Genomic DNA, 23,897 nt, shown 5'->3' with positions numbered 1-23,897 from the left:
CTGATAGTAATAAAATGGTGTAAACTAACTAGGTTTAACTTGGAACTTCTCAAAATCTTTGGTTGCATGCAAGTTCAGTTGTTCAGTTAGAACGATTGAAAAAGCATCAATATCGTAATCACAAACAATTGACATGACTGATATATTTCCTCAAGCATACTTAATTCCTCTTACATTACCCATTTATACACTGGGCAATATCAATCTCAACTATTTTCCTTAGTAAAAAGGATTTTTGATGTACCAAAACTACAATAATGAACCAATATCCTGTGGTTAACAAGCTTTCAGTAACAACCTGACTTTCAGGTCATCAATAAAATAGTTCAAAGTTACATAGTAAAGGGCTGATTTCAAGTTGGGCAGCAAGGAGGAGTTACATTAGAGGTAGCAGCATGCCAGCTAAATTGGCATCGTGTTCATGTGGGCTGTTTTTTGAGTTCCCGCAATGGTTATGAAGGTTTTTAAGGTCTACATCACAGGCAGGCAATGGTCTCATATTAATGTAAACAGCTAAGTTTAATCATGTACCTCAATGACACAATTATGTACTGTGTTCACTATTGGAATCACTTTACGCTTGTCTAACACATTGGGCCTTAGAATGCACAGAAACACAAGGAGGTGAATTTAACAACATTATTTTTTTCCTGTGACCCACAATCAACAGGAGTGGCCTCAGAAGGAGACCTTGGGTATCTGAGGGTATTCTCCCACTCCACAACAATCTATCCACTTGATATTTCCATCACACGCACTTACACGCTGGACATAGTGGAAACTCCTATGAAGTAAGTCTAAAAGAAACGGGACAGACAACAGGTAGGTTGGTGTAAGAATTGCCTTTGGAAAATGGGGTCAAATAGTCACTGATACCTACCTTTGACAAGGAGCAACTGAACTTGTATGACCTGCAAAGCCAAAATTATGCAGAAGTGGGTACTGCAGATGCTGGAAATCACAGTCTAGATTAGAGTGGTGCTGGAAAAGCACCATCCAAGAAGCAGGAAAACTGACGTTTCGGGCAAAAGCCCTTCATTAGAAAGGCTAAAATTATGGCATGCGAGTAAAATGTCATCTACAACCATGTTCTCTCATGCACAAACTTGACTTCTTCATTCACTATTGAGTTGATAGTTCCAGACAGGCGATACATACCTCAACAATCAGATCAATATGAACAATGATAGACTCATGAGTTTACTCACTTTTATCACCTTGGCTAACTTACACTCAGTTACTTTTTCTGCCCTCTCAGTTTCCCTACTTTGTCTTTTGCCAAGTCATTTTCCTACTCATTGAGGAGACTTTGTTGATTGTATTCTTGCCCAAATTTGAAATGAAACTTTTTGTATATGTTGAATGGAGTAGCTCTTGGTTTTCAGACTCAAACACTTCTATGATATTACCCATGTACCAAATGTTTTTGTAAATCAGCCACAACTTCAATTCTATTTTCTTAAATCTTTCTTTTGGTGAATTCTGTGCTCATTAGTTGAAGGTAGGGAATCTTAAGTGAGTGAATCACAGATTAACTACAGTGTGGAAGCAGGCCACTCGGCCCATCAAGTCCACATTGACTGTCCAAGGAGCATCCCTCCCAGACCCAACCCAATCCCTGTAACTTTGCATTTTCCATGACTAATCCACCTAACGTTCCCATTCCTGAATACCATGGGCAATTTTGCAAGGCCATTTCACCTAGCCAGCACATCTTTCGACTGTGGGAGGAAACCGGAGCACTGAGAAGAAACCAACAAATGAAATATTTTTCTCATTTGTCATGCAGCGTTGCCATTGAAAACTGCCATGCCAACATCAATACTATATGGGTTGATTTTTTAAAAGATTAAGAATAAAGTACATTAGAGAGAAGTCAATCTGCACCTACTGTAAATGCAATAAACTTACCTCAGTTTGTAATGTGACATTTTCATTTTTCTAAGAACACACCCCGATGATTGAAATTAATACTTAAGAGCCAATCTAGTGTAGTGACACAATGATCTGAGACAGTGAAGTCTTACCATGACTGCCCTGAGGCATGAAGGATTCAATTATGTGGAGAGACTAGAGATGCTGGTACTGTTTTTTATCCTTACAACAGAGATTGTTAGATGATGACTTAATTGAAACATTCAAAATTTCAAAGGATTTTGCTGAAACAAATATAGAGAAACTTTCAGTGTTTGGATTTGATGATTCTGTATGTGTACATTTGATCTAAGCAGTGATGTTACTGCAGCCTCAGTGGTCATATGTTAGTGCTCCAGCAAAAGGAGGAAACCATAAACCTGTCTCCAATTCCATGGCATCACTTCGAGTGTAACAATTATCAGACATTAACAGTTATTAACAAGTGATTAATGAGTTTCTAAGAGTACCTAAAGGAGCAACATGAAAACATGCTTAAAGAAAACTGTTTCCATTGGCAAGAGTGTCAGTAACAAAGTGACAGAGGTAAGTGGCAGAAAAACTAGAGGAAGAAGATAGCTTTTTATTTTATTAATTACACGTGTTGTAATGATCTGAAATGCACTCCCTGAAAAGAAGAAAAGTAACTGGAATTGAATATTTATTTCAAAAGGAAAAGTAAGCAGGGCCACCGAAAGGGCATGACGGGTTCAGACTATTTAGATAATTCTCTCAAAAGAGGCTGCTTTTCAATAGTTTTTGGCTCTGTGAATCTATGAATCCCATAAGGTGCCTGTAATTGCAGATGAATCAATTTTCTTTTATACCTCTGAATAACATTTAATCACAGGTCACATAACACAATTGCTTCACAATGTGTTCACAATGCATTGGGGAGCCCAAAGCTGAATTCCTACAAAAGGCAGAACCAAAAATTTGAAAACTTTTCTTTTAAATTCTAATAGAATGTAGTATGGTGGAAGCCATTCAGCGCCAGCCTTTGGAAGGAAATTTACAATCAATTCCACTGCCCTCTACTTTCCACATAGCATGACAATTTTTTTTTCACCTTTAAATATTTATCTATTTTCTTGTAGAAACTTACCAGTGAAACTGTTTCCATGATTGTCTTAGATAGTGATTTCCAAATTACAATAGTTGGCCATTAATTACAAATTTACTGATAGAGTCTAATACAATTTCCCATACACATTTCAGAATCTTAGCTGGGAAACCATTTTTCATGTATGTAGAGCATCGCAGCATGATTTTCTTCTCACTCAACTGCAGTTTCAAGCAGTTCATAAGCATCTGGGACAGTTTACTTAGTGTTTCCTTTGCTGAACCTGAATAATAAAAAGGCAGTTAAACTCCACTGCCACCCCCCCCCACCCCCAAACTGGACTCTAGTTAAGCTCACCTAAACCAGTACAGACCTGCAATAACGCTGCATCATAATGTAATCAGTTCAGATCATTAGAACATACTGAGTATTGGCAATTTTGTTCCATGGTGAAACAAGTTGGCATTGTTGTCAGATTTTATTATGTTCTTTAAGTGGAATTGGAATGCAATTTAAGTGGATAATTCTATTGAATGTGTATATGCCACCACTCAGTAGTAAACAATAAATATTGACAATGGTAATCAATTGTGACATTTGCTTTCAAGCTTAATATCATGTAATTCTATTAATTTGCTGTACACATTGAAAGTGTTACTGAGATGCTTTATACACAATCTGAATGTTGTATACAATTGAAATGTTAATAAAGTGGCATTTCATGGATGTGTTAATGGAAATTGATATACAATGAAGAAAAGAAAGACCATTTTCCTTTCACAACCTCATGACATCCCAAAGTGTTTTTGAACTGTACAATTAACTACTTTTGAAGTGCAGTCACTAAATGAAACAGCAGTCAATTTGCAAAAAAAAGTTTCCACAAACAGCAATGGGATCATGCATAGATAGTTTTTCTTTCATGCTGTTGGTTGAAAGATATACATTAACTAAGCCATAAGGGAAAATTCCATCTTGAAAATGTTCATGGGATTGTTTACATCTAACTGAAGACAAACCAGGCTTTGGTTTGATGTCTTATCGCAACATTGGCACCTTCAAAACTTTGTCATAACAGTTCATAACAGCAGTGTAATAAGACAGCTTTATGTATTACTTTGCATAATATACATATAAAACAATGCAGTTCTAATGTTCATAAAGAGTGGTATATACAACAATATTATTCAAAAGTGCTAAATACTGGTGAGCTATTAATAGGCATCATTTCACTGGAACATGACTTATACCAGCAAAATAAATCAGAACATTACATAAATATGTGGCATACTATGTCATTATAGCATTACATACACTTTCAATGCTCCAGTAATGTGACTTAAGTGGACATTGGAACATTTTATACCACTTATAAGATTCTAAAGAATATTTTCTATGCTTTTGGATTCGGGCATATATTGTTAATGTTATTAGAATGTGATACCTATTGACAATATGTTTGGAACATGCGATGTAATCAAAATGTTACTCAGTATTTAATTGTATTAATCTACTATACACAGCTACTGAGATGCTTTATACACTATCTGAATATTGTATACAATTGAAATGTTAATACAGTGGCATTTCATGGATGTGTTATTAGAAATTGGCATATAATGAAGAAAAGAAAGACCGTTTTCCTTTCACAACCTCATGACATCAATAATACATACTGACAATGTCATTACACCTGTGTTGGCAATGTAATTAGACAATGTGGTTATGTTATGTGGGAATGTTACCAGAGGATTGGAAAGAGGCGAATGTCGTTTCTCTTTTCAAGAATGGCAATAGGGAAATCCCTGGCAAATTACAGACCAGTCAGTCTTACGTCTGTGGTCAGCAAAGTTTTGGAAATAATTCGGAAGGATAGGATTTATGAATATTTGGAAAAGCAAAGTGTGATTAAAGGCAGTCAGCATGGCTTTGTGAGGGGCAGACCATGCCTCACAAATCTTATTGAGTCTTGGGGGAGGTGACAAGACAGGCCAACAAAGGTTGAGCAGTGGATGTAGTGTACATGGACTTCAGCAAGGCAATTGATAAAGTTCCCCATGGTCAGCTCATTCATAAAGTCAGGAAGTATGGGATACAGGAAGTTTTGGCTATCTGGATTTAGAATTGGTTTGCTGACAGATGGCAGAGAGTGGTTGTCGATGGAAAGTATTCTGTCTGGAGGTCAGTCTTGAATGGGGTCCTGCAGGGCTCTGTTCTTGAGCCTCTGCTCTTTGTAGTTTTTATAAATGACTTGGATGAGAAGGTTGAGAGGTGGGTTAGTAAATTTGCAGATGACACAAAGGTTGGAGGTGCCGTTGATAGTATTGAAGGCTATTGCAGGCTGCAGCGCAACATTGACAGGTTGTAGAGCTGGGCTGACAAATGGCAGATGGAGTTCATCCTGGATAAATGCAAAGTGATGCATTTTGGAAAGTCGAACTCAAATGCTGAATATAGGATTAAAGACAGGATTCTTGGTGGAACAGAGGGATTTGGTGTTCAAGTACATAGATCCCTCAAAGGTGCCAGCCAAGTGGATAAGATTGTTAAGAAAGCATACGATGTTTTGGCTTTCATTAACAGGGGGATTGAGTTGAAGAGCCGCAAAGTTTTGCTACAGCTCTACAAGTCCCTGTTGACACCACACTTGAAATATTATGTCCAGTTCTGGCCACCCTACTATAGGAAGGATACAGAGGATTTGGAGACAGTGCAAAGAAGGTTTACCAGGATGCTGCCTGCACTGGAGGGTTGCCTTCTGAAGAAAGGTTGACTAAGGTTTATGAAGAAAGTTTGACTAAGCTTGGACTTCTCTCTTCGGAGAGGTGGAGGAAGAGAGGTGACCAAATCAAGGTATACAAGAGGCATGGATAGAGTCAAGAGCCAGAGACTTTTCCCCAGAGCAGGATAGACGAGCATGAGGGGTCATAGTTTTAAGGTATTAGGAGAAGGGTATAGAGCGGATGTCAGAGGAAGGTTTTTTATGCAGAGAGTTGTGAATGCACGGAATGCGTTGCTGTTGATGGTGGTAGAATCAGAGTCATTAGAGACATTTAAGCGACTGTTAGACATACACATGGATAGCAGTGAATTGAGGGGTGTGTAGGTTAAGTTATTTTAGTTTATATTAGGATTAATGCTCAGCACAACATTGTGGGACAAAGGGCCTGTTCTGCACTGTACTTTTCTACGTTGTATATTATTAATATCCAATATTTGCAATTAAACTTGTACATATGCTCCCACCAGAAGTATGATGTAATCAAAATTGATAACGTTAATCGAATGAGATCAACACTTGCAATTGCACCAAGTGTAATTCTATGAGAATGATATGCACATGGGCAGCACTATTGAAATGTTACACAAAATATTTAAATGGATCTTATAATGACAATGCAATTCAACTTTGCAATGTTTAGACTTGTGCATTTTGTTTTAAATTGGTACCTTTTGAACTTATAAAACCTCAGAAGAGAGAGATAGAGAGGATAACTGGAATTTAAATCAACTGACCAAGTAATTATGTATTTCCATATCCAGCCTAATTGAAAGCTTAGGAAATTAACCACCAAAGGAATGAAAAGGAAGTGTAAATTAGAGTGGGCAATATGTCCAAGCAGCTACTTAAAGAAAAACAAGGGTAAAACAGACTAGACCGTATGAGAGAGAAACAGGAAGAATTTAAAAATAAAGTTGATGAAACTTTACAACTAAAACCTGAAGGAATGAGACACCACACTTAAAATACTTAATTACCAGTCTCAGAGATTCTGACTGTTAGTAATTCAATCAACTTATTAACAGGTTCCCTTGGATTTGAAAGAACAACAGCTAACTTACTCTTTTGTTTATACTTATTATATAAATAAAGAAATGCAAGTTTCTCAATGCATTTCAATAATGAGACAGGCAAAATTGCTATTGTCACAAATCAACAACTTCTACATTCCACATAAATTCCACGTTCACTGAAACAGCTGGCCTCAGATGACATTGCTGTGCAATTGGTGCATCCATAACAGCGAATTCCACTACCAACACTTTTGTTTTGATGCTCATTATGAAGTTAATATAACCAAGAGGCCTGTGCGAATAATTTTAAGACCAGCATTAAAATCTCACCTTAGTAACTGGGGAATATAAGTCCAATTAAATTAAACTTAATTAATTACATTCATTAAATAAAAGTTATTAAATTAATCCAGAATGAAAAGCCTCTGCAGGTTGTCCTTCCCTGATCTGACAGTCTTGGGACTGGGCCTGAGCAAGATAAGGTCATTTGTCGAATCATGATATGTTTGTTATGTGTGACAGTTAGAATATAAATATATTAAATATGAACAATCTGCATGAGAATCATTAGATCTCCTCTGGGCTGTTCTGAGTCACAGCGAACCCCTGCAAATGGCTGCCAATGTACAACCATGAGGATGTAGTTGGTCACGGAGGCAAGAAGTTTTAAGAGGCTGCTCCCCACATCTTCTCCATTTTTAGCAATGCCCATTAGTTCGCATTGACAGGTAAGTTGTATGTTTTACAAGTCTTTTCAGTGTGGGATTGTTTTTATTCTTCTTGAACTCAGCACCAGGAATACATGCATGCAACATTGTCGGAACTTTGTGCATTGATCTTGCCTAATTTATGGAATGTGAAAACCATCCAGCAATAGTGCGTGTTCTTTGGAAAATTTGGCACTGAACCCCAGAGATTTCCAGACCAGAGAATACCAGATTAGGCACATTCAAACTGTAAATAATATTCCTTGTGGAATAATATGTGGGAAAATGTGTTTGTTGCATTTTGCCTGGAATTATGGAAATGTAGTGTATTATTTAAATAGAGAAAGACTGCAGAAACAAAAATAAAAGAAATTTCTGGAGAAACTCAGTAGGCTAGCAGCATCTGTGGAGAAAAAGCAGAGTTAATGCTTTGAATCCTTGTTTTACAGAGGTATCTGGGAATCCTGATCCATGAATCACTTGAGATAAGCATGTAGATTTAGTGAAGTGATTACAAAGGCAAATGAATGTAGGGATTTATTGCAAAAAGAATGGAACATAAAAACTGGAAAGTCTTACTGCAGCTATAAAGGACTTTGGTGTGATTGTTATCAGTGTGACAATTGTGAACCGACTTTGTCTCCTTTGAAAGAGAAATACAATTGCATTAGGAGTTCGGAGAAGGTTAATTTGTCTGAATTCAATGATGGGGAGGGCAGAGATGGAAGAGAAGGTATTATTGTCATGAAATGTTGGGTCTGCATCCATTGGAGTTTGGAAGAATGAGAGGCAAACATAATAAAATATACAAGATCTTTCTCTAACAGCGAGTCGTTAGGCTGTGAAATTCTATTGTCCAGAAAACAATGAATGTTTGGTCATTGGATTTATTCATGACAGATGTATTTTTGATTGACAAGGGTTAAGGGTTATGGGGACTGACAAGAAACGGGTTGAGAACATAATCAGATCAGTCATGACCTTATTAAAATGGGCAGTGCTGGGGGTGTGGGGGCTCAGGCTTGAAGGGTTGAATGGAATCTTCCTGCTCCTAAATCCTACATATTGATAAAGTATGGGGAACAATGATTGAATGCTTCAATTTGAAATCTCCATCTTGCAATAATAATTTTTCTTACAAGTTTAAAATGGAAGTCTCAGGGACCATGAGAAAAAATTAAGGAATGAGAGATTCTTGGCACAACTTTGTAGTTCTGCTTTCCCAGGCACAGCAAATCAATAGAATACTGATAAATATTTCACTTTATCTGCTTTGACACAAGATGGCAAAGAAATATTTTAAAATCAATAGCTTTGTTTAAGATCTTGAGAACCAGATTAAAATGTATAATCATCTAATTTTAATATTGGGAACATTAATTAGAGGTGGGAACATTAATTAGAGGTGGAAACATTATGTTGTGGGAAATGAAAAAAAACAAAATTGTTGCACACATAAGGACTATAAAATATGCTGCCTTTTTGATTAAAAATTAGAGATCTCTCATTAGTCCATCCAGGGATATCTTGATTGATACTCTGGACTATAGACTATTGATCTCTTACTGGCTTAATCAAAATAAAGTAAGAGTTAATATTGAAATTTTTGTGTGGTCCGAGACTTTCTTTTAGAGTCAGTGTCTATGGTGACTATGCAACTTTTACATTATCATTCACATCCATTTGGTTCACTGGTGTGTTTCAAAGCTGGAAATCTACCATCTTTATTCACTATGAACTTTATGTGACTCCAACCAACAACAAAGACTCAGGTATGCTCAAGTTGCCACCTCAGTCGTACCTTCTTGTGGACAAATTTGAATAAATAGGGAATACATGCCAGCCTTTCCAGCAAATCCCTCATACTGTCAATAAATATTAAAAAATTGTGAATGCTCACAACACAATGGCAGTATGTCTATTTTGGCAGAACAGGGAATTAATGTGAACACCATTTTCCCTTCAATCGACCTGCATATTGCTCAGAGATTGTATGGGTGATGGCATTTTCCGAATCATGAGAAATGAGCCCTCATTCAATGGAAGGGCCTAAGATGCTAAATCAGAGCAGAAATTTAAACTCATAAATGCTATTTAACATTAATATTGATCCACAGGAGGACAAGCACAAAGGAGCTTCACAGAGTACTGGAATCCCTCAGTACATGACAGTAGCCAAAACTCCTGGTATTATTCTTGTTTTCTAGCGCATTCACCTAATTAGCTTGGCAAAGAATAATATTTGATGTGCTATACATGTGTAAACTCTTCCTTCTTTGCTTTCCCAATATTAATAAAACGTTGGTGCCCAAACTACCTCGGAGTGCTCTGAGCAGTAATTATTTTGGGAGTTATTGAACTGCCGCTGTTTAATTTGTAATGTTTCTGATAGAACTCCATCGAAATAGGGAATGGTGATTGTAAAATGATGATGCACAGCAAGGCAAAACTGAAGAAGAGGGAAACTTTGGTAAAAAGATTACTAGCAACAAAACAGGAAAGAAAATAGTTCCAAATATTGTTCTATTTTCACCTGAACTCCCAAAAAAAACACTGCCAATGGTGAACAGTAAAGTGTTTAAATAAAAAAAAGTGTTACAACATCAATATGGAGGTTTGACTGGGGCAGTTACTGTATGAGCAAGAGTGAGTGAGACTGAGATGAATTAATTTACTGTAACTTTAAATAATTGCTAACATATGACATTCATAGCTTTAACCACTAATGTTAGCTCTCCCTCAACTCCGTGACATACTGAAGATGAGCTCTACCACTTATCATGAGCACTTGCTGTAAAGAGAGGTATGCTTAAGAGCCTGGCTGTTTCGAGCACATTAACTTTTGTTTTCTTTCCTCATCTTTACTCCCTTCAGAGTGTTGAAATATTATAATTGAGGCACAGCATACACTCTGCTATCTCACCTGAGTAACTGCTTTTAAGTTAAAGCTAAAGCAGGAACTGTTGGAAAGCTAATTGTTCATGAAAGCATCACAGCCTGAAGTTCAGCTGACCTAATTTGATATTTTAAAAAGATACACAATCTCCTGCAGGAGTCGGCTGGAAGTAGAAATCCCAACTGCTTCCCCCCTCCTCTAGTTGGTCCTTTTAACAGCCATTCCAGCTCAACGGTTAATTCATCACATTGTATGCAGAAAACCTTTCTTCAATTACAAAATATGAAGCATGGTTACTAACACAGCCATTCTCATTTTTAAAATTCTCAACCCCCTTCTTTGACATGGTAAGTACCATGTACTAGTTCAGATTTAGCAAACAGCACTTATTGGTACCTCAACACATACATGCTTATGAAGGGTTGATAATAAAAAAAGAAAGAACATTTCCCTAATAAAAGAAAGAGAAGCAGATACATACCATTGCAAATTCAGATCATTCACGCTTCAAGTGTTGTTCAGTATTCTCAGAGTGGACACCATCTTCTATCTGTTCTGGCCAAAACAGAGAGAGTTGAAGAATAAATCTCTGTCGTTGAAATCATCCAATTAATCCCTGCTTCAGTCATCAGCATTCTTTGGAGTGCAAGCTTTCTTTCTCCTTTAAAACACAATGCTTGCTGTTCATTCCATCTGACACTCTCTTCTATGACAGATTCTCCAGCCTGTGAGCATTGCCTGACAGTGCTTTATACTTGTTAAATTATAACAATTGGCAGTCTGTTTTCCGAACCCATTCTATTAACTTGAGGTATAGATTATTTTTCACAGCACATGGTGTCTACTGTTTTATTTATCTCGCCCTCTGTACAAATTGGCAGCTTCAGATTGTACATAGACAGAAAAGTCTCTCATTACACAGCAAAGTGCAGCTTTTAGTCAAGCATCCATTCGAATGTTTTCCTGTTAATCAGATTAACAGTGTTCAATATGAGCAAACATGTTTTGGGCAGGCATGCTGCAAAAAGAAAATACTAAACAAACGTTTATACACAAGGTGTTTTCTGGATCAGGTATAATTCCAGAAGCTATAACCTCTGATCCTCTTGTAATTAACAGTTTTTGTAGACGGAAAGAAAAAGATACAGAATTCTGTTTTTTTTCTCCCTGAAGATCTTGAAAAACTATATATACATTTGAATCTTGGGTTATGTTCCCTATTGTGGTTAATAGTTGCCATAGCAACAATCATAGAAGCAGCTGCTGATTTAAGTATACAAAAATGTTGACTCTAATCCAACAGGCTGCTTTGTGTATCTGTGACATTTATTAAAAGGTAGGGGTAAAAATATGATGCTATCTCGCATTTTTCATTTTGGGTATTGCCAACATTGCTCAGTAAAGACTCCTAATAGCATTGGATATTCTGTAGTAGTAACCCATTTACTTATATATATCACCTCCCCTCAGTGCTTTTGGAATGTCAGTTCATAACTTCTCCAAATGGTGGTATCTTTGTATTCATTAATTTTTTTTTAAAATTATGAATTGCTAACCTAGTTTCCTATCAGATATTCCATGTGATGGTATCACCACCTCAGCAACTCTCTCCAACAAATTAGCTGCAGTCATGGTATTGCTGTAATCTTTTGTACATTAAAAATCTGAAGTTAAGAGGGAAGAAGCAGAATGTGTTGGAATATAGTTGGTAGCTATCTTTTTCATCATCCTCATCATAAGAAATAAATATTTATATATAATTTAAATCACAGAAACAGTCCATTTGGCCAATGAAGGTATTTATGCTCCACAAGGGTCCTCCAGTCTGTTAATTCAGTGTTACGGGGCAAAAAATGTTGGAACTCCCTTGCAAATGGCATTTTGGGTGTGCCTGAACTCAATGGATTGCAATGGTTCAAGATAGCAGATTGTGACCAACTTCTCAAAGGCAACTGAAAACAAGCAATAATTGCTGATCCAGCCAACATTGGATACATCTCAAGTGAATTATAAATCTTTTCTAACCCTACCAAATTAAACAATTTCTTTCTACATCTGTGTTTATTGAATAAAAACCGAAAGAACTGTGAATGCTGGAAATCAGAAACAAAGACAGAAATTGCTGGAGAAGTTCTGAGGAAGGGTCACTCAATCTTAAATGTTAACACTAATTTCTCTCCACAGGTGCTGCCAAACGTACTAAGCTTTTCCAGCAATTTCTGATTTTGTGTGTGTTTATCGATCTATTTCTTAAAGTGTTAGGACATGGGGTAAACTCCTTCTGTTAATTTAAACCAGCAACACAGAAAAGATCTATCCCATGCAGTAATCTGTGAAAATGTGAGTGGCCAAGAAATAGTTAAAATAAAAAATAACAACTTTATTTATTAAATTATAACAGAAATAATTATTAGTTAATTATTCTCTAACTCCTAACTTTACTTTCCCTTCTCTAACACTAGTCCGATAAAACCCCTGATTAATATTTACCAAATTTCAAATTTCAAAACCAGCCAGCTATTTCATCTTCTCTTTGTATCCTCCTTTGGAGAATTCCTCTCCAGATTGGTGTCGATGGTTTTCTCTGTGCAAACGCCTTCTCTAGACAGGTACCTCCTAGACAGTTCTGACTAGCAGCCTACATCTGTTGGTCTTTTGGCAGTCCTCTCTCAACTATTCAATTTTTCCCTGTCTTGTACCCCCAACTCATCAGATTGTGTCATTGGCTTTTAATATTGTCAATATACTAAATTCAAACTGGATTGGAGTTTGGTATTTTTTGCGGTATAATTTAAACTGATTGGCCGAATTTAAATTTACTTTTGTCTCCAGACAGGAGAAAGTGAGGACTGCAGATGCTGGAGATAAGAGCTGACAATGTATTGCTGGAAAAGTGCAGCAGGTCAGGCAGCATCCAAGGAGCAGGAGAATGATTCCTGAAGAAGGGCTCATGCCCGAAACGTCGATTCTACTGCTCCTTGGATGCTGCCTGACCTGCTGCGCTTTTCCAGCAACACATTTTCAGCTTTGTCTCCAGACAGCCAACTACTTTAGTTGCTGGATCAAAAGATTATATTGTATCTTGTTCAGAACTCTTGGTGCTGTCAAGTAGTTCTGCTAGCTTTTAACTCTTTTAAAAGGGACAGTACACTTTTATACCTTCATAACAAAAGGTATCTGTCCTACATACATCTCAACTACCTAATAACTAGCTCCACATTTATGCCATTCACTGAGTAAAGATGTTTCCCCTGAATTCTTTATCGGATTATTTAGTGTCCATCTTATATTGATGATACCCAGTTACAAATTCTGCATAAGGGGAATTGTGTATGCTGTGTCCATACTATCAAGTCTCTTCATAGTCAATGGTTATGGGAGTGTATAATACAATTAACTTGAATCTGATGAATATTATTATCTCCTCAGATTCAGTTATTGATTCTGGTTCATTGGCCAATTTGTACTCATGAAAAGTAGATTACCCAGTGAGCAGTGGTCATTAGCATTCTCTCTGAAGATTGCTGAAGGTAATAGAAGAAGCCAAACAAAATAAAACACTTTCCAAACCCTGACAGCACATATCTTAATAAACAAAATAGCAATATAGACATGTTTTCAATCCTATCATTAAACTTTGAATTTCAAAATTGGGTAAAAAAATCACTCAAATTGTTCATGCTGTCTTATTTTTTGAAAGTGCTTGTAATTATACCCCATTCATATTCATTAGGAACAAGTGATATATTTCTTTACAAAAATCATTACCACTCCCTTTGACATCTTCATTAATTAATCTCTCCTGCCCTCTCAGACATTCGCCCTTCATTCTTCCACTCCTACGTCCATTCAACAGCATAAAACCCATCACATTTCTGCTTTCTGTTCTGAAGAACAACCATATTGTGATTAAAATGGTAATTCTATTTCTCTCTCCACAGATGCTGTCAGACTTGTCAAGTATTGCCAGAAGCTTCCTTTTTTTTAAAAAAAATTTCAAAATAACAAGCTTTTGTTGTTACTTTTTAAAAAAATCAAATGTGAATATTGCTGACACGGCCTGTATTTGGTGCCATCTCTGATTGCTGTTGAACTATTTCATAGCAAAGTTCATTGTCAACCACATGTAAGCCCGATTAGTTGAGGACAAATTTCCCTCCTGAAGGATTGAATAAAATTATTGTTAGAATGGATAGTTTCATGGTCGCCATTCACCACTTCCCACGCGTCTTGTTATGAATAAGTACACTTTACTTAAATAGCTCTTTTTTTAAAAAAAATGTTAATTGTTGGAAAAACATTTTGAGAGATTTAGCAAAAAACTGTTAGGTTTCCATTAATCAGTCATTTGTGCAAAACTTTCAGTGACAGAATCTTGTTAAAAAGAGGAACATTTCTGTTGTAGAATGTATTATGTCCCTAGCCACTTGGCTTATGATTCACTGGCATCTGTATTATTTTTAGCATTTCTGTTGACATACTTTTTGTGATTTCCCATCCTCTAAACTTGCTCTGTATGTTGAGAGATAATGGTATACACAATTCCAATGCATGATAGTCGGATGTACAGCAGGACTGATTCTTATCAGGAAGGATTTCATTACTGTATATTGAATTAGTTACAAATCAAGAAAATTCTGTTTTATATTTGCATGAATTGACTGATTTATATATGCTTAACAAACTCCATGTTTGATTTTCATTAGAAGCACTTCTATTATACAGATTAACATAAACTGACCTTTTATTGAATGGTGTAGTTTCAAATTGTGTCTTGAGCGTGACACTTATGAAGGTTAAAGCAAACAATATTATATAGTAATAGGACATTCCACTCCATCGTACTGATAATAGAATAAAAAGCAATGAACAAATTTAAATGTTTAAAATTATTAAAGCAAAGGAAGGGGTAGAGAAAGAGAGAAAGAAACAATTTCCTCTGCCTGGGGACTGCAGAAAGATGCAACATGTTGAAAAAAACATTCAATTCTGAACTCGATCATGGGTGTCTGGCACTCTTCCCCAAAAAGACTGGGATGGAGGAGGATGGGATCAACGCAGGGTGGGAGTGCAGGAAATGGAAAATTTCTATATTAAGGCTTTGGCAGGAAACCAAGTGTTGCAAAAACAAGATGGGTAAATGGACTAAAGATGCATATTATCTATGATCAGACGGAATAATGCACTGGATCCTAAGGATTAAATTATATTTCTGCATTCTCGTTGGCATTGATTGAATCAAATTCAATTAGAAAAAAAAAATGTTATAAGCCCTAGAATTTTTAATAAGTCATTCCTTGTGGATGGGGTTGCATTAGAGCAACCCTGCTCCCAGTAACATTTTGTAACTCCTTCCCAGTGACACTATTGCTGCAAGTCAACAAGAGTCAATGGGAGTGTGGTTTGAGAGTGGCTAGTGGCAAGTTAATTCCTGAAGGGCTCATGCCTGAAACGTCGATTCTCCTGCTCCTTGGATGCTGCCTGATCTGCTGTGCTTTTCCAGCAACACATTTTCAGTTAGTGGCAAGCTAATCAAGGCTGCTCCACAGAGTGGGAGAACAGCCAGGACAGTATTGGAGTAATTCATTTTGAAGCTGACAAAGGCATGGACGTGGTAGATGGGCTGAGGACGTATTTGAAGAAGGGGTTATTACTGAGCTGGGAGGTGGATTTTGTTTTTTGATGACAGTTTTTGTGATATTAGAATCTCAGTTCAGAATTTTGGGATCACTCCACAAATTCTATTCACCCTATTGACTTCTGCATTTGTATTGGGCCCTTTGATTCAGAATACAACCTCAATTTGATCTATTAAATACTCCCTAAACTCATCTCTAGAACCAACACTCCCTTTATAGTATCATTATCAATAAAAGCATCTAACGATGCAATCTGCGATTTCTGGGTCTGCACGACCTCAACAACAAATCTCATCTCTAAAAGATCCCTTTTAAACTTGTTTGGTTGCTCAGGATTTTAGTGACTACATTTGATAGCATGCCTACTTGCTGTTTGATGTTGCTATCGCCTTTGAAATGAATCTTGGCATAAAATATGGGCTTAGACAGTTACTACAATAAATGTATTGAACAACAAGTTATCAAAAGAGGGTAGAGGACAAAGTGAGGACTGCAGATGCTGGAGTATCAGAGCTGAATATGTGTTGCTGGAAAAGCGCAGCAGGTCAGGCAGCATCCAAGGAACAGGAAATTCGATGTTTCAGGACTTCCTGATGAAGGGCTTATGCCCAAAACGTCGAATTTCCTGTTCCTTGGATGCTGCCTGACCTGCTGCGCTTTTCCAGCAACACATTTTCAGATCAAAAGAGGATAACATACTAATTAATATAAAGAGAATATTTCTATGATCAGGAATGGAACATTGAAATGGATATAATGAATTTGTCCACAACATCACAATGACAATTCAGATTCAATGAGCAGCAAAACAGGAAGAATAATTCCAAACATCAATTATAAGCAGCATAGGTCATGTACCACTATGGTTCTGTCACTGAACAATGAGTCCAGAGACCTGGGCAAACAATTGAAGTTCAAATCCATATTAGGGCAGATGATGTGCTTAACTACAGTTTATTAATGCATTTGAAATTTAAGAAAACCAGTATAAGTAATGGTGATCTTGAAGCTTTGGGATTGTTCACTAATGTTCTGCAAGGAAGGAGCTTTGCTATCCTTACTCAATCTTGCCTCAATGTCAAAGCGGATTCTCAACAATGTGGGGCTCTGAAGTGTTCTTTGAAAATGGCCTAACAAGGAAATCACTAAGTTGAATCAGGATTACCATTTAAAGCAAGAACAAGCTGAACAATCAATCCAGTATCATTGGGTGCAGACACAGCAAAGATGAAACCATCACTGTATAATTGATCCCACTTGCTAACAACTGCAGACTTTCACTTCAGGAGTTGCTGTGTAGACTCATCAAGCAACAGCTGTACTCATTAAAATCATTCATTTAAGGCAATGCCAAACCACAATGCTACTGGCCAGAGTTGTGATCCATCACAACCTGTACTCGGTACTGAGCATATCCCTTATTCTATCATTACCAAGCCATGGTGCAATGAAGAATCAGATGAGCATGTTAGCAGCAGCAGCTGCTGTGTCTAACGAGAGATGCCAACTCGGTGAAGTCTACATGCATTCCAAGCAGCAGAAACAGCATGCTCTAGGCATACTCCACAGTTGCCAGAATAGGTCAAATCCTGTCATCATCCATAATGATGAAAGTGAGCAATTAACAAGTGTACAGGAAGTGACTCCATGAATACCCCCATACTCAAAAGCGTTTGGGAATACCTTCAGCTAGAAAGTGGAAACTCCATCTACCTTCATCCTGAGATTCCACACTTTCACAGAGGTCAACTCAATTCACTTCAGGTGCCATCAAGAAATGACACAGTAAAAAGCATAGCTCCCAAAACATCCCAGTTTTGGTGCAGAAGACAACACAACAGAATTAGCAGAATCTCAAGCAAGGATTTTCCAGGACATCTATAACACAATGTCAACTCTGTGGCAAAATGGTAAAATATTCAAGTTTTGGCCTGTTCACAAAAAGGACAAATCCAACCTAACCAATCATCATTCCACCAGTTTTTGTCATCAATCATCTGATAAAGGATAGAAGGAGTTGTCAAGAGTGCTATCAGGCAACATGTAATTATCTTCGAGTAAAAAATGAGGTCTGCAGATGCTGGAGATCCCAGCTGCAAATGTGTTGCTGGTCAAAGCACAGCAGGCCAGGCAGCATCTCAGGAATAGAGAATTCGACGTTTCGAGCATAAGCCCTTCATCAGGAATGAGAGAGTAGCCAAGCAGGCTAAGATAAAAGGTAGGGAGGAGGGACTAGGGGGGGGCGATGGAGGTGGGATAGGTGGAAGGAGGTCAAGATGAGGGTGATAGGCTGGAGTGGGGTGGGGGCGGAGAGGTCAGGAAGAGGATTGCAGGTTAAGAGGGCGGTGCTGAGTTGAGGGAACCGACTGAGACAAGGTGGGGGGAGGGGAAATGAGGAAACTGGAGAAATCTGAATTCATACCTTGTGGTTGGAGGGTTCCCAGGCGGAAGATGAGGTGCTCCTCCTCCAGCCGTCGTGTTGTTATGTTCTGCCGGTGGAGGAGTCCAAGGACCTGCATGTCCTCGGTGGAGTGGGAGGGAGAGTTAAAGTGTTGAGCCACGGGGTGATTGGGTTGGTTGGTTCGGGCGGCCCAGAGGTGTTCTCTGAAGCGTTCCGCAAGTAAGCGGCCTGTCTCACCAATATAGAGGAGGCCACATCGGGTGCAGCGGATGCAATAGATGATGTGTGTGGAGGTACAGGTGAACTTGTGGCGGATATGGAAGGATCCCTTGGGGCCTTGGAGGGAAGTGAGTGTGGAGGTGTGGGCGCAAGTTTTACATTTCCTGCGGTTGCAGGGGAAGGTGCCGGGGGTGGAGGTTGGGTTGGTGGGGGGTGTGGATCTGACGAGGAAGTCACGAAGGGAGTGGTCCTTGCAGAACGCTGATAGGGGAGTGGAGGGAAATATATCCTTGGTGGTGGGGTCCGTTTGGAGGTGGCGGAAATGGTGGTGGATGATACGTTGTATGCGGAGGTTGGTGGGGTGGTAGGTGAGAACCAGTGGGGTTCTGTCTTGGTGGCGGTTGGAGGAGCGGGGCTCAAGGGCGGAGGAGCGGGAAGTGGAGGAGATGCGGTGGAGGGCATCGTCGATCACGTCTGGGGGGAATCTGCGGTCCTTGAAGAAGGAGGCCATCTGGGCTGTGCGGTGTTGGAATTGGTCCTCCTGGGAGCAGATGCGGCGGAGATGAAGGAATTGGGAATATGGGATGGCGTTTTTACAGGGGGCAGGGTGGGAGGAGGTGTAGTCCAGGTAGCTGTGGGAGTCAGTCGGTTTATAATAGATGTCTGTGTTGAGCCGGTCGCCCGAGATAGAGATGGAAAGGTCTAGGAAGGGGAGGGAGGAGTCTGAGACAGTCCAGGTGAATTTCAGGTCGGGATGGAAGGTGTTAGTAAAGTTGATGAACTGTTCAACCTCCTCGTGGGAGCACGAGGCAGCGCCAATACAGTCATCGATGTAGCGGAGGAAAAGGTGGGGGGTGGTGCCAGTGTAGTTGCGGAAGATGGACTGTTCCACATATCCTACGAAGAGGCAGGCATAGCTGGGGCCCATGCGGGTGCCCATGGCAACTCCTTTAGTTTGGAGGAAGTGGGAGGATTGAAAAGAGAAGTTATTCAGGGTGAGGACCAGTTCAGTCAGTCGAAGGAGGGTGTCAGTGGAAGGGTACTGGTTGGTGCGGCGGGAAAGGAAGAAGCGGAGGGCTTTGAGTCCTTCATGATGGGGGATGGAGGTGTACAGGGACTGGATGTCCATAGTGAAAATAAGGCGTTGGGGACCGGGGAAGCGAAAATCCTGGAGGAGGTGGAGGGCGTGGGTGGTGTCCCGAACGTAGGTGGGGAGTTCTTGGACTAAAGGGGACAGGACCGTGTCGAGGTATTGGGAGATGAGTTTGGTGGGGCAGGAGCAGGCTGAGACAATGGGTCGGCTGGGGCAGGCAGGTTTGTGGATTTTGGGCAGGAGGTAGAAACGGGCGGTGCGGGGTTGTGGGACTATGAGGTTGGAGGCGGTGGATGGGAGATCCCCTGAGGTGATGAGGTCCTGGATGGTCTGGGAGATGATGGTTTGGTGGTGGGAGGTGGGGTCGTGGTCAAGGGGGCGATAAGAGGAGGCGTCCGCGAGCTGGCGTTTGGCTTCAGCGGTATACAGGTCAGTGCGCCAAACTACCACCGCGCCTCCCTTGTCTGCGGGTTTGATGGTGAGGTTGGGATTGGAGCGGAGGGAGTGGAGGGCTGCACGTTCTGAGGGTGAGAGGTTGGAGTGGGTGAGAGGGGTGGACAGGTTGAGTCGGTTAATGTCACGGCGGCAGTTGGCTATAAAGAGGTCGAGGGCGGGTAGGAGGCCAGCACGGGGTGTCCAGGTGGATGGGGTGTGTTGGAGGCGGGAGAAGGGGTCGTCAGAGGGTGGGCGGGAGTCTTGGTTGTGAAAGTAGGCACGGAGGCGAAGGCGGCGGAAGAATTGTTCGATATCTCGCCGCGTGTTGAACTCATTAATCCGAGGGCGTAGGGGAATGAAGGTGAGGCCCCTGCTGAGGACTGATCTTTCATCCTCAGAGAGGGGGAGGTCTGGAGGGATGGTGAAAATCCGGCAAGGCTGGGAGCTAGGACCTGGTGTGGGACTGGAGCTGGGGCTGGGTGCGGGGTTATTCAGTTTGGATTCTGCCAGGACTGCTCAGCTCTATACTTCATCACATCCTTGATGAAAACACGGATAAAAGAACTGAATTCTAGGGGTAAGGAAAAAAAACGATGGCCCTTGATATTAAGGAAGTATTTGACCAGACGGAAAATACTGGAGAAACTCAGCAGGTCTGACAGCATCTGTGGAGAGCAAAACAGTCTCAACATTTAGAAATTCTGAACAGGAGTCACAATGAACTCAAAATGTTCACTCTCTTTCTCTCTTCACAGATGCTTCCAGACCTGCTGCATTTCTCCAGCAATTTTTATGTTTCTTTCAAATTTCCAGCACCCACAGAATTTTGTTTTTATTCCAGTGTTTGACCAACATTAACTATCTGCCCTACTACTGCTAACTAAAAAGCCAGTGGTCAGCTGGCACACAGTCCTCACTTCTGCCCTGCATCAATTTAGTGTTGGGGTCAATATTAGCCACTTCTATAAGACTATAAGAACTAGGAACAGAAATAGGCTATTCTGCCCCTCAAGCCTGTTCTGCCAATTAATAGTATTGTGGCTGTTCCAAAATTCCTCACATCTGTTTTCCTGTGTTTCCCAGGAAACTGGAATTTCTCCTAATAATCAAGGATCTTTCTATCCCAGCCTCTAATATGCTCAAAGACTCACCTCACAGTTTTCTGAGGGAAGGCATTTCAAAGAATTTCATCCATCCCAGAAGGAATTCCTTTTCATTCCAGTCTAAATTTGTGACCCTTTATTCTGAGACTATGTCCTCTGATCCTAGACTCTCTCATGAAGGGCAACATCCACTCAGTAATTACACTTTCAGGTCCCTTCAGAATCCTCTATGTTTAATGAGATTACCGCTCATTCTTCTAAATACTAAAGAGTAAATTCCAGCTTGTTTACTGTTTTACTCATAAGATGATCCCACCATACCAGGAGTCATCTTAGTGAACTTTCTCAAACTAAAAAATAATCTTTCCTTGAATAAGGCAACCAAAACTGCTCTCAGTACTCCAGATGTGGTCTCACCAGCACCTTGTACAGTTGTTATAAGACTTCCCTGCACTTAAACTCTAACCTCCTTGAAGTAAGGAGGGCGGCACGGTGGCACAGTGGTTAGCACTGCTGCCTCACAGCGCCTGTAGACCCGGGTTCAATTTCCGACTCAGGCGACTGACTGTGTGGAGTTTGCACGTTCTCCCCGTGTCTGCGTGGGTTTCCTCCGGGTGCTCCGGTTTCCTCCCACAGTCACAAAGATGTGCGGGTCAGGTGAATTGGCCAAGCTAAATTGTCCGTAGTGTTAGGTAAGGGGTAAATGTAGGGGTATGGGTGGGTTGCGCTTCGGCGGGTCGGTGTGGACTTGTTGGGCCGAAGGGCCTGTTTCCACACTGTAAGTCTAATCTAATCTAATCTAATCTAAGGACTAACATTCTATTAGCCTTCCTGATTACTTGCTGCACCTGTGCGCTGGCTTTCTAGATGAGACTTCTGTGGAATTTGCTGCCATCAGGCTAGCAGACAGTGGGAAACTTGGTTTAAGATGCTGGAGAGAGGTTAAAGGAGGAAATATAATTTGGGTGGTTGCGGGAAGGTGGTTTTGGTGAGAAGGAGTGTTTCCAATGGACACAGGTAATTGATAAAGTGGACCAACCCCAGACCCAAATGTGTCTGACACCAACATGTATAGCTATAACCGAGATTTTCTGCATGTTGTGGTTAGATTAATGAGGAAAGATGTGATGGGGACCTTTTTTTACAGTTGTTTGGTGAACTGCACTATCCTTTTGATGTCATCTTCCAGCTCAGCATCATCCTCATGACTTGTCCTACCTGCTAATCTTCCTTCCCATCTATCCGCTCCACCCTCCTGTCCGACCTATCATCTTCATCCCCACCTCCATCCACCCATTGTACTCTTGGCTACCTTCTCCCCAGCCCCACCATCCTCCCATTTATCTCTCCACCCAAAAGGGTCCCTGCCTTCATTCCTGATGAAGGGCTTTTGCCTGAAACGTCAATTCTCCTGCTCCTCAGATGCTGCCTGACCTGCTGTGCTTTTCCAGCACCACTCTAATCTAGACACTGCTCCATGAATCACAATATAAAATAAAAATATTATACTGCAATACTTGCATGAGCATTTAAATATTTCCTCTGTATTAGACTTGAATGTAACATCCAACCATCCAATAAGACTGAAATAAGATTATTATATTCAACCCATTCAATGAAGATGCAGAATTGGTTAACACGCACAATTTGTAATAAGAAAATATAAATGCTTACCCTTCTAAATAGCCCAAAACACACATGTTCATATACTTCAGGTAAAGAGAAAAGAAACAGATTTCTCTCTGCAGCTAAACAAAGAAAATAAAACACTTTCTGGCCAATTGCAATTATTCTTGAAGGCAAAAATGTCATGGCAAATGTTCCAAAGTGGGTCACGTGTTGTCAAATCTCTCATCATGCATGGTCATGGCAACATCTTGGCCAACACAGCTTGCTGTGAAAATCCACACTAAGAAGTGCATTCAGTTACTCTTCCAGAAGAATAGTCAAGTTTCACAATGGATTGACCACAAAAGTACTTCAGAAACTGAGATATCAGTTGAGCAGCTGGTTTTGCAGCAGGCTTGCTGCAACTGGAAAAATTCAAACACAAGGTCCAAGCTCGCAAGTGCTATTCAAACAGAATAGTCATAAAATCCAATTATAAAACCCAATCAAGTGATTTCCCTGAAGTGAGTTCAAATCAAGACCAGCAACTATCTAAAACCATGTGATTTCTGAGAAATGTTTTGTTGATTAAAAAAAAGTCTAATCCATCTTTTCACTGAACTTTAAAAAAACCATGCAGATATTTCTGCAACTCTTCAAACCCAGGCTAACAAAAATGAAGAGTCTTAATAACAACCTAAAAAGGCCCAAACTGTCCAAAAAGCCGCCCTCCCCTACCCCCATTTACATTTCAAACATTCAGGGGCAAGTGGGTAGGAAGGTGAAATCCGAACTGATGGCTATTATGAGTTTTGCTTACTTTTGCACCTGCCATTAGGGAACTGTACAAAACAGTTTAAACATTAGAATTGAAATTGAAGTCATTGTGAAATGGGTCACAAGGTGCAGGGGAGACTCTTGGCTGGTTGGAGTATATTCACACAAAGAAAGGCAGTATTGTACAGCTATCAATACGGTGCAGGTGTTGAAGCAAAAGCCTCTCTAGTACTATTCCAGGTCCAAA

The sequence above is a fragment of the Hemiscyllium ocellatum genome, chromosome 2, assembly GCF_020745735.1.
Source record: "Hemiscyllium ocellatum isolate sHemOce1 chromosome 2, sHemOce1.pat.X.cur, whole genome shotgun sequence".
NCBI classification, from domain to species: domain Eukaryota; kingdom Metazoa; phylum Chordata; class Chondrichthyes; order Orectolobiformes; family Hemiscylliidae; genus Hemiscyllium; species Hemiscyllium ocellatum.
This window is presented reverse-complemented; position numbering follows the sequence as displayed.